Here is a 12,644-nt window from a genome sequence, read left to right as displayed (position 1 = left end):
AAACTATGTTTAATTACAAAACATACCATGAAAGGTAGTATAATGGAATATAATTTTTATAAAATATTTCACTATATTGGTGTAAACAAGGAGAGGGAGGGGGCTTCTCATAAAATAAGATAAGAATATAAATTAGTAAAAATTGCTATCGGATCGGTTTTAGCGTTGGCTAAAAGGTAGATCAGTGCAGCCCTAATATATCGTTTAACCAAATATATATAATCAAATTTTTTTTAAAAAAACATAGTATACAATAAAATAACAAAAACAGTATACCAAGACCCGGGAAGGTTAGGTAAAAGTCGTGGCTTGGATATTTTTAAAACACTTTTGGGCCAGGTAGACCCCGGTTCAGGTTTGGTAAATTTTTAGAAAGTGGGAGTGTAACATAACGATACCATGATTATATTACCACAATATAAAGTATCTATCAAAAATTTTTTATTAAATAATATTTATTTATAAACGAATAAATATATATATCACCTTCAAAAAATTTTCGATTTAAATAAAAATAGTTTGACTAATACTTTTTATATAATATACCAACTAGATTTCTCATATTTAACCTTTAACTAGGAAATACAAGAAAAATTACAATTACAATATGTAAAATAATCTATTATAATAATCCTCAAAAACTGTCAATCAAATTTAGCCAATAGTGTTCTTTTAAAATTTATTTGTTCATAAAAATGTAGCATAATCTGTCCAATAGTAATCACCTTACAAACTAAACATTCATTCAGTCAGTTCTATTTATAAATCATATGGAAACTCTGAAAATATTATTATGACTCAAATATCTAGATTTCAGAATAAACTTGATGGAAGATTTAAAGACTCAACTGTTAATATTTAATAAAAAAATTTAAGGTATGTCATTGCATTTAATAAAACTCAATTAAGTGGCTTCTATCACCCAAAAGGGGGCATATCCAGTGAAGTGAATTTTCATCCACTGTTTGGGAGTAAAATTTGCCCTACTGTCAGAGCCTTTGATTAAAGAAGGATGATGGCAACTGATCCACTAATTGACAGTAATTTACCCTACTGTCAGGGCCCGGTAGTAATTTACATTGGTAAAAATTTAAAAATAAGATCTTTTTAGAGTATTGGTTTCAATAGATTAGTGAATTTTTAATGATTATATGAATCCATAATTGTAACAAAATATTTGATGGTAAATCTAGAAATAACATTAATGAATGATTATAAAAAATTTAATTAGGTATATCATTGCATCTAATCATCAGTGCAGTGAATTTGCATCAAAATTTACCCTACTATCAGGGCCCATTTAATTAAAGAAGGATGATCATACCTTATCCTATAATTGACAGTAATTTACCCTACTGTCAGGGCCCGACAGTAATTACATTGGTAAGAATAGAATATTTAGTATTTGTTTCAATAGATTAGTGAATTTTTGAATGATTACATGAATCCATAATTGTAACAAAATATTTGATGGTAAGGGTAAATTTTACTGCCATAGAGTGGATGCAGATCACTGCACTGCATATGCCCCCTTTTGGGTGGAGGAAGCCACTTAATTGTGTGTTTCCGCAGTGAAGGACAAGACAAGCTACCTCTAACACATTTTACTATGTATATCTCTAGGAATTTAGGAGTAAAACAATTAATGAAATGTTCTTGAAATTTGTTATCAAAACATTTTAAAGTAGACTTTGATAATATCCATGTTAGGATGAGGATTCTGAATATAATACGAATGGCATGCTATTTTGACTTCTCCCTTAACACTCAATCCTAATTGCTATGTATACTTAATAAATTAAGACTCTGGATTTTGACCCATAGCAATTATTTTTGTTAATAATCTTCTAAATAGCTAATGGTATGAATACCACCACATAGTTTTTGTGATATAATCAGGTTGACCCCATATTTGATTCAAATCTATGTTAGGAGGTCTTTATTTAAAAAAGTATTTATGAAGGTCTTAAAAGCATTTAAATGATTTTTTGAGATAAGAGAAGGTTTTATATGAAATTCATGTGTATATTTAATAGTTACTCATCACTTAATTATATAAAATACCATGATTATGATATATTTCTAAAAAAATCATTTTTATTATTATTCTAAAATTGGAGATAGAATAAATACCAAATTTTATTTTTTATTTTAAGAAATATTATTCTATTTTCCAAACAACTTCTCTTTAAATCCAAAAATTTTATAAAATAATATCAAATAATATTCTTTTTAATTTTTTGTTTTTTGAACCAGTAATATCAGGATCTTTATATGAAACCATACATCAGTTAAAAAACTCTTAATTCAATACTTGAAAATGTTTTAAAGAATCAGAATAATATATTCTTATCAGTAAGAAAAAATAGGGATATAGAATAATCTATTACTAGCTATAATTTATTTATAAGTTAAAATTCTTAGATTTTTTTATGTAAATAGATTAATATATTCTTAAATAATCAATCAATCAAAAAAAATAGACAAAAGAATAATCTCTAACTCAGGTGACAAAATATTTCAATGAGGGATGTCAGGTATATATTTACTAACGTGCCTGGGGCAGGACAGGGTTTTTGATAAAAAGACTAAATATTTTTCATTTAAATTTAGCCTATTAAACTGTTCCTAACTTAAAAATATATTGAATTTTTTTTCTTCTAATAATAATAAATGTCTAAATGTCTAAATGTCATTATTGCAAACAAAGTGATTGCCTAAATAAACTTAAATATTGTTTATTTATTCATTTAAAACAATAAATTAAATTTTCGGATATAGGCTTGGTCAAAATTTTTGAAACTTATGATGAGCTTGGGTTTGAATATTTTATTAAATATGGACTGGGCCTGCAAATTATTTTTACTGCTGACCTGGGCTGGAGGCTGATGAAAATCAAGTCCCGTAAAGGTCTCTAATTTCAATAACTGAATTATTTCATTTTCCATCTGACTTTATTTGAACTTAAAGGAAAACTCAAACCAAAGATATGCCTTAATCATTAATCATTTGCAAAAAATTTCTGATAATTGCTGGATTCAAGAAATTGTTGTATACAAGGAAATAAAGAAAGCCATTGTGAAGTGTATAAATGGAAGAAATATTAATCCTTTTTTAATAAAAAAAATAATGCCGACCTTTCCTTTTACATATATTTTTCTTCTAAGAACCCGTTATCAAAAATATAAGTTACTAGCTGATTGCCTATCAAGAATGATGGGGAATCAGATTTTCTTCTTTATTCAATGATAGATGAATAATAAATTTTCCTTTGTTTGATGATGAATGAATCAGAAATTTTCCTATCTTATGAGATGTGATTCAAAAATTTATTTTTATTTATATGAGGAGTTATTCTAAAAATTTCCTTATACTTTTATAAATTTTGTTTATGAAGTATATGGTTATTATATAAATTTATGTGCACAATAAAAAATCTTTTAAACTAAATTTTTATTAATTTGTATTTGTAATTTATAATATAAAAAATATATTCTTGCTAGATGAGTTTTGTGTAAAAATAGGAAAATTTATTATTCATCCATCATTAAATAAATAAGAAATAAGTTATATAAAATTGCAATTATTCATAGAAGAACATCAATATATTGAAATAAAATAATTGTACCATGCAGTGCAGATAATTAGAATTTTAATTTATTATCACATGATGAATCTGATGATAAATTGAGATATTATATTTACTGAGAAGGTCAGATATACATTACTACATCACTTGGCTAATAAAATAAATGAAGACATATGAGAAATTGGAAGAAAAAATTAAAACATTTATGAGTAATTCATTGATTTTTTGCTTTAAAAAGTAAAGTAAACATCACAAACAGTGGTGTTATTAAGCATATCAAATGCATCTCCCTCCCCCTCCCTGATAATTATTTATATTTAAATGAGTATAAAAGAAGAGGATAAAAGAAGAGGATAAAAGAGCTCAATTTTTTAGTTGAGAGCAGGTTGAATTATGATTTACTTTATTATTGATATATTTTAAAAAAATTCCCTCTAATATGGTTATGCCACTTTTAGAGAATTTGAAGGTTGTTCCAGATATTCTGTAAAATGTATCTTAGAAACATCTTAATATGTTCATAAAAAATAGTCTATTGAATTGGAATCTATCTTAGAGTTTTATGTATGATTTTTTTTATTTCTTCAGCATAAACAAGTCAGATTTTAAAAAATAGGATGAAACAGATTTGTTAAAAAAATAATTTCTAACTCAGATCAAAAAATTATTACATAAATAAATTGTTGTGATGATATTTTAATTTACAGTCAGGTTAGGTGGCCCTTTAAATTTTAAACGAATTTTATGACCAGCATATTTTTAATGTCTATATCTAATTTTTCCCAATGTCTTGGTTCTTAAAAAAAGAGGATCCAAAATAAATAGGGAATGATATTATATCAATTTTAATTAGCTGTATATTTTTACAAGAGAACAAAATCAATGAAAAAAGTTGGGGCAACTTACCTATGCGTACTATATCCAAAGATTATATAATGGCATTGTTTAAATTGTCTTATAATTAGCTGTGCCCAATGCTATAAAGTTTTAGTGGCATTAAGCACTCTCAAGATATATTGACATGATATCTAGTTTTATAGCTCATCTAACAAAAATTTAAAAACTTTGGGAGCTTCTGAATTTCAGTTGTTAAAGGTTGAAAGAGTACTCAATGTATGATGGTTGTATCAGCTTTTATATTGTAAAAATAATTATGAGGCTCTTTATACATATTTTGAGTTCAAGTGAATTTAATATTTTTCCATTTAATGGGCAATCCAATCGAATAGAGATATGTGAATTTTCACCTCAATGTATGATGATCTATTTGAGTTTTCTAATCTATCTTTCAGGCAAGAACAATCAGTTTGCCTAAAACTGAAAAAATAACAAAGCAAACAATTCGTGTTGTACAGTGGTGGATATGCCCACTAGGTTCTAAATCACTTTTATAATTTCTAAATAAATATTTATTTAGGAGAAAATATGAAGTTCAAGATGTTAGGGAAATAATTTTGAATTAATAATATTAAAGAAGATGCTATGGCATCAAAGGAAATAAAAATAAGTTAATAATGCTAATTCCTATAATTAAAAATATTATATCAAATTATACAGTTTTATCTAGTTATCATATAAGATATGGGAGCAAATATAACCACTTTATTGCAAACTAAAGCTTGATGTGGATCTCGCAAGAATATATTGATGATAATAATAAGAGTAATAAATGCAACCATGATTTAAAATTGTGTTAACAATTCCATGTAGCATACTGTCAAATTTTCATACGTCTTATAATAAAACATATTTCCAATTTAATGATTATATATATCAATGGGCCTCATCCCGTAAAATAGAATTCTTTTCCTATTAAAAAAATGGCAAACAAGTCATAGGTCTGCTTATGATAAATATTAAGGAAACGTTTAGTTATGGTTATTAAAATATTAAAAAAGATTTGCTATGAAGAATATTCTAGAAGTCATCCTTTTATTTAATCATTCTTTATTTTATTTTAAGTTTTTAGCCAATTTTTTGATCAAATCCGAATTGTGTATCATATCATAATTATTTCCATATAATTAAGAAATGCATTTTAAAAATCATTTATGCAATATAATAATTGCAATATATACTTTTGCAATGCATTTCAATTAGAAGTGAGTGGGGGCTGTGAAAATCCCTGCCCATAAGTGGGATTAATTTTGAACAGTGATTGGGCATGATGGACCCTTCCAAAAAACCACAGGAAATTTTGCACGATTAGCAGAAAAGTTAAGAAAATAATATCTTTAAAAACCTGGCCTCTTTCCTTACATTATAACAAGAATTTTTCCTATAAAACTACTTTAGAAGTTTATATTCAAAACAGATTTCTTTTTTTTTAATTTAATAATTTTCATAAACTTAACAAAAAAATATTTATAAAAGTTTTTGAATTTTGTAAATTTTGAATCCTTCCTTTTTTTCAAGAAATTAGAAAAAATTTGTCAACCCCAGCCAATTCAATTCAGCTTATAGTGAAACAATTATTTTCTATAGTGAATAATCATTTAATAAAGGAAAGACGAATGCAATTAAAATTTTAAAAAAATATTGGTATTTTTCATTTTTTAAAATAAATATTATGATTTATAAATGTGACTTGATTAGTGAATTCTTAATATTTTATTTCATGTAAAATTATAGAAAATCTGAGAGTAAGTAGGTTATGAATTCTATCTCTAATTCCAATTTTATATAACTTTTTAAATAGCTATTTCAAATAATATAATGTATTTTTTCTGAAATGCTTAGTAGATACAAACTAAAAAATGCATTAAAAATTTCCAAAAAAATATTTTAACTAAAATCTCACAAAAAAAATTCATTTCTATTTTTAGCAATTTTAGCTAGCCTCTCCTAATTTCTAGAGTAATAACATGCCCTCTATCAAAATTTTAGGACTAGAGCCCTGTATATATATTTTTCTAGAAATGTACTGTATTGGATTGTAATCATATCAGTAAATGATACTCAAAAATTTTTTTTTTTTGAAATTGATAAACTTTATTCGGTAAAAAAATTAAAACATGAACATTTATATACACTATTGAATTAAAAATATATATTAAAAACAAAAAAATCAATATAAAAACATATAATTAAAAGAAGGGAATCTCTAATGGTGTAAAATAATTATATTTATATAGTATGTTTAACAAGAAAAAATTTAATATAAGTATTTTCCATTATATTAACAAGAAGTATCTTTATTAACCCTTAAATACTCTGGTGGGGTATATGAAACCCCAGGCATGCTAGAAATGATATTGCATAAAAACAGTTAAATATTATCTGGATTTTTCAATAGCTTCATCAAATATATCTTAGAATCTACATTCCAAATTTCATACATTTCGGTTGAGTAGTTTTTAAGATATAAGCATTTTGTGACTGATTGGGGTTTGTGAGACCCCACCAGAGTAAATTTGTATGTTCTATATTTTTTTATATTTGAATGTATTAGTGTAATTTTTTTTATATCGAAGAATAAAGATCCATGTAATGAATTATCATGATTATATGATATATAAGTTAACTTTTTGATTTAATATTTTAAATTTAAAAAAAGTTAGCTTTTTTTAGAAAATTTTGGGACAAATATATTACTCCTCATTTTTAATTTAAACTTAAGAAATAAAAATAAATAATTATTTTATCAGGTTTAAGGTTAGTTCTATCTTATATCCAAATATTAAATCTAAATAATGAATATAACTGGAGATATATGCATTTGAAATTGGGGTCTATTAAACCCCACCCAAGTATTAACTTGATTTTTTTCACCGGAGTATTGAAGGGTTAAATTAAAATTCAAATAACATAATTTTGAAAGTAAAAATTATATCTCTAATGATGTAAAATAATATCATTTATATAGTATGTTTAATTCTTTATATTAACTTTTACATTTATTAATTTAAATATTTTATTTATAGCCACAAAACAATATAAAAATTATAATTTTACATTATTTATTTTATATTTTTATATTAACTTTTACATTTATTAATTTAAATATTTTATTTATAGCCACAAAACAATATAAAAATTATAATTTTACATTATTTATTTTATATTGTTTTGTGGCTATAAATAAAATATTTAAACATATTTAAATTAATAAATGTAAAAGTTAATATAAAGGAAAATTTATATATTAACTTTCTTCTTGTTAAATAATTAAACATACTATATAAATGATATTATTTTACATCATTAGAGATATAATTTTTACTTTCAAAATTATGTTATTTGAATTTAAATTTAACCCTTCAATACTCCGGTGAAAAAAATCAAGTTAATACTTGGGTGGGGTTTAATAGACCCCAATTTCAAATGCATATATCTCCAATATTCATTATTTAGATTTAATATTTGAATATAAGATAGAACTAACCTTAAACCTGGTAAAATAATTTATCTTTATTTCTTAAGTTTAAATTAAAAATGATGAAATATATTTGTCCCAAAATTTTCAAAAAAAAGCTAACTTTTTTTAAATTTAAAATATTAAATCAAAAAATTAACTTATATATCATATAATCATGATAATTCATTACATGGATCTTTATTCTTCGATATAAAAAAAAATTACACTAATACATTCAAATATAAAAAAATATAGAACATACAAATTTACTCTGGTGGGGTCTCAAAAACCCAATCAGTCACAAAATGCTTATATCTTAAAAACTACTCAACCGAAATGTATGAAATTTGGAATGTAGATTCTAAGATATATTTGATGAAGCTATTGAAAAATCCAGATAATATTTAACTGTTTTTATGCAATATCATTTCTAGCATGCCTGGGGTTTCATATACCCCACCAGAGTATTGAAGGGTTAATAAAGATACTTCTTGTTAATATAATGGAAAATACTTATATTAAATTTTTTCTTGTTAAACATACTATATAAATATAATTATTTTACAATTTTTACCTTCAAAATTATGTTATGGAATCTTACCATTATATGATTAAATAAAGATACTACTGATATTCCTAATTTTGAGCTAATTCTTACACTTTACATTTTTATGAATTTAAAAATTTATAAACAAAGTTTGAAAACTTTAAAAAAAAAATTGGCAATTTTATAACTTTACCTTCTTTCAATATAAATCTACTAAATTATTAATTTTGGTACAAGTATTGGTTATCTGTGATATCGGTTTGTACCACATTAGTATTAATTAAAGAGGTAATGTTAGTGCAAAATATTAGGTAGTTATATCCCAGAATATAAATAATTAATACAAGATATTATCCATTTTGGAAAGAAATATAAAACTAAAATCAAGAGATTTGAACTCAATAATATATAATCAAATTATCTTTATTTAATAAAAAAATACAAATATTAATATAAAAATTTAAAAATAAAAATCGGTATAGAATTGTTACCATGGACATGAATTCGGTACGAAACAGCGAAAATCAGAATAGCGAAAAATAAAAAAATGTTCCCATTATATATAACTTCACTAAAAAGTCATAAAATAATATTATATCTATTATTAATATATATAGATTAAATATGTTATTTTTTTCCAAATAAATTAATTTATTATCATGGTATTTATATATTGTCCCTTTATAAATACTAATTTTTTGTATATGACATTAATAATGTATGGCCATTATATGAACTCTATCTTCTTTAAATATTATCTATAAAATACTAATATTTTGTTTATTTAGTGTATTTTTAATTAAATATAATGTTTAATATTAATTTTATATGACATTAATAATGTATGACTATTACATAAACTCTATCTTTAAATATTATCAATAAAATTCTAATATTTTGTATATTTATTGTATTTTTAATTAAATATGGGTCTTCCCGACGAATATAAAGGAAAAAAAAATGTTTAATATTAATTTTTTAAATTATATTATAAAAATAAAATAACTTATAGACCAATAAATATGTTATTAATTTTTTCACAATTGTTATTGCCTTGCCTAATATAATATGAATCATTTTTAAATCCTAAATATGGTATTTATATATTTTCAATTTATAAATACTGATTTTTTGTAATTTTAATTTAAAATCATGGCAAACAAAATATCTTTCTTTCTTATAAAAATTTATTCATGTAAATAAAGGGTTTTTTTTTAATTATTTATATTTTAAATAATAACTTTTACATTCAATTTTAAGTATACACTGCATAGACAGATTGATCATTTATATTTGCACTGAATAATATATATTATAATAACACAATCATAATACAATATGCATTCATAAAATATTAACAGTATATCTATTGGAAAATGACAATCATCTAAAATAGATTTATTGATTATGTTTATTTAAAGGGTTGAAAAAAAGGAATATTATATTTATTGCAAGCTAAAATATTTGCCACTAAGAAATTTAAATAATATTAGTAAATAAAGGGTTTTTTTTAATTATTTATATTTTAAATAATAACTTTTACATTCAATTTTAAGTGTACACTGCATAGAGAGATTGATCATTTATATTTGCACTGAATAATATATATTATAATAACACAATCATAATACAATATGCATTCATAAAATATTAACAGTATATCTATTGGAAAATGACAATCATCTAAAATAGATTTATTGATTATGTTTATTTAAAGGGTTGAAAAAAGGAATATTATATTCATATAATAATAATCTTCAATAGCTGCTTTTCCTGCTGATTTATCATCATTTGCAAGCTGAATTATTTGCCACTAAGAAATTTAATTTAATATAATAAAAAAAAAAAATCTATACCTTCAGCAGAAGTAAGCCTGACCTCTGTATCTTCTTTTTGCATTTTAGGCTGGCTGAATTAAATTTGGGACTAAAATCATCTAAATTTCAAAATCAATTGCTAAAAAATTTATACTTTCATTAGTATCTCTTATGAGAAAGTTGCTTGTAAACTGAATTGAATTTGTTCCTAAATTATTAAATTTATTTACTGTATCACATTAAATTATTAATATTTCATTAAAACTAATTATATACTTTTCTCATATCAAAAATTTTCGCCATATTGGGAACATTTTTAAAAATGCCCTGATTTTCGCTGTTTCGGTCTTCGCGATATCGTCCCAGGCCTAGCTTAAATTATCATGTTATGTCTATGAATATTCCAAGGAATTTGAATGAACGAATGCCTTACATAATGCCTTAATAGGAAGAAAATTATGAAAAATGTACTAAATGATATTTCGTTGCTATATAATCATATTTTTGATAAAACAAGAAATAGAGACCATAGGGCAAGTTAAACTACTTAATTTAATTAGTTTTCTAAATCTGTGATTAAGAGCACAATTAGATTAGGTCAATATTTTTACAGAAACGAAGATTAAATATTTTTCGGTAAAATTAAGCATACGCAGTTTTATGATTTCCCCCAGCAAAGCTAGATAACTGAAAATAGAAATGCTTCTTACTCCCCATATCTTTTATGTGTAAAAATAGAATAGGAAATTTTAGAACATATCTGGGTATGTTGGCAGAAATATTATTTCTCTCATGAAGAAGTAGACAAAACAGCCCCCCCCCTCCCACCAATATAAAATAAATTTATGTTATTAACAAGAATATGATTAGACATTTATTTAAACAGTTTTAATAAGACAATAATTATTTTTAATTTAATAAATATCATAAGAAATCTCATGTAGGATTAATAATTCCAGTCATGTTTCCTTGTTATTAGACAGGCTGGTTCGTGATCGGTATCACATTTCTTTTACAAACTTTTAATTGATTAATATTTTGGATCTTAAATTACATCTATTGTATCGTTTATCTTGTTTTTAAATGATCAAATCTGATACCTATAGAGAGGTTGCATTATATAAATTGATACGATTATATTTTTCACATATTCGTAACAAAATTTAATAATGGCATTGATTTTATAAAAAAACTAGGATTTAATCTGAGAAAAGAAATTATTCTATGATATAATAGTTATTTTACGGATATTCATATTATTGATATCAAAATTATTCAAAGGTAAATTATAATGATATCCAAATGTATAAAATATTATACAAATTTTGAATTATAAAGAAGAGGATAACGGAAAAAATTAAATATCTCATAATTTGGAAATACTATATTATCAAATATATTTTTTCCTAGGAAAATAAATTCATATAGGAAATTATTCAAATAAATCATAATCATTCATCTGAGATATGCTAATTCGTGTTTCTACATTACGATTTTATATTATTCAGAGGAAAATCATATAGGCTTTCAAGTGCTAATATTTGGGGATATTATTATTGGAATAGCGAAATATAAGATATTCATTAAATTATTCAAAATCGTTTTTTCGAGAAAAAATATAATTTGGAATGAAATAAAATCATATAGGATAAAATTTTTTCCGAAATATGATAAGTTTATATATTTTTCTTATTCTAATGTATTAATCATTTTGCTGAAATATGATAACTCGTTGTAAAGCTGCATTTTTTGGGAAATTCTTGTAACTAATTCAATGTTGTCCGCATATGAATTGAATGCCGCATTTTTTATTCCTATTCACGAAACAAATCAAATGGCGCCCACCTATGGACAAACAAAAAAGAGCCATTTCATATGAGAAATTTGTTAAACGATTCTAACGGCGTCTTCCTACGGACAGAAAGTTAAATATCTAAATTCTTATTACTGGGGTAAAGTGATCCAGGAAATTATAAAATCATTTATAATTACATGGGCGGAATTCCTGTCTGAAGATAGAAAATTATTACTTATGTATGTGTACGATGATGTAAAATCAAGATTAACGCATTTATATTATGTTGTTGCATATTTTTGGAATATAAGTAGTGTAGGTTTGGACCTCTATTTTAGATACCTTGCTAGCCTATACAATCTCAGGGGGCTCAACTAAAAAATATTTTAAGGGGACTTCGCCTCCATACTCCCCCAACCACCAATTTAAGGGCTGGGTTTTATATTAATATATAATACATTTTAAGATTTGATAACTTGAACAATTATTCTAAACTAGTAGAAAGCCCGTCAAAAATGACAGGGAATGAGATTTTTATT

The 12,644-nt window shown here is 23.9% G+C and overlaps 1 protein-coding gene and 2 long non-coding RNA genes across 4 annotated transcripts in view; 1 reads left to right on the top strand and 2 right to left on the bottom strand.

Moving 5' to 3' along the window:
* The window catches only part of LOC135922806 (uncharacterized), a 45,735-nt gene extending 36,712 nt beyond the window's left edge, over positions 1 to 9,023 (bottom strand). Inside the window, exon 1 of the mRNA XM_065457283.1 lies at positions 8,985 to 9,023. The gene's annotated coding sequence lies outside the window, so the exon portion shown is untranslated. The remainder of the gene's footprint in view (positions 1 to 8,984) is intronic.
* LOC135931342 (uncharacterized) lies at positions 4,842 to 5,177 on the top strand. The gene is made up of 3 exons (XR_010573017.1): positions 4,842 to 4,963; positions 5,007 to 5,096; positions 5,147 to 5,177. It is a non-coding gene; the product is annotated as an uncharacterized LOC135931342 (long non-coding RNA).
* A 900-nt stretch (positions 9,024 to 9,923) lies between the features above and the next one.
* Positions 9,924 to 10,747, bottom strand: LOC135922230 (uncharacterized). Of its 2 annotated transcripts, none has more exons than XR_010570799.1 (4): positions 10,587 to 10,747; positions 10,465 to 10,539; positions 10,350 to 10,419; positions 9,924 to 10,306 (listed from the first exon to the last, which is right to left on the bottom strand). It is a non-coding gene; the product is annotated as an uncharacterized LOC135922230 (long non-coding RNA). The 2 variants fall into 2 exon arrangements; XR_010570800.1 differs by having other exon boundaries at positions 10,465 to 10,518.
* Between the last annotated feature and the right edge of the window lie 1,897 nt (positions 10,748 to 12,644).

Source organism: Gordionus sp. m RMFG-2023, chromosome 1 (genome assembly GCF_954871325.1).
Source record: "Gordionus sp. m RMFG-2023 chromosome 1, tfGorSpeb1-WG-v2, whole genome shotgun sequence".
Lineage (NCBI taxonomy): Eukaryota > Metazoa > Nematomorpha > Gordioida > Chordodea > Parachordodidae > Gordionus > Gordionus sp. m RMFG-2023.
Note: the sequence above shows the minus strand (reverse complement) of the source record. Positions and strands in the feature narration are given on the sequence as shown.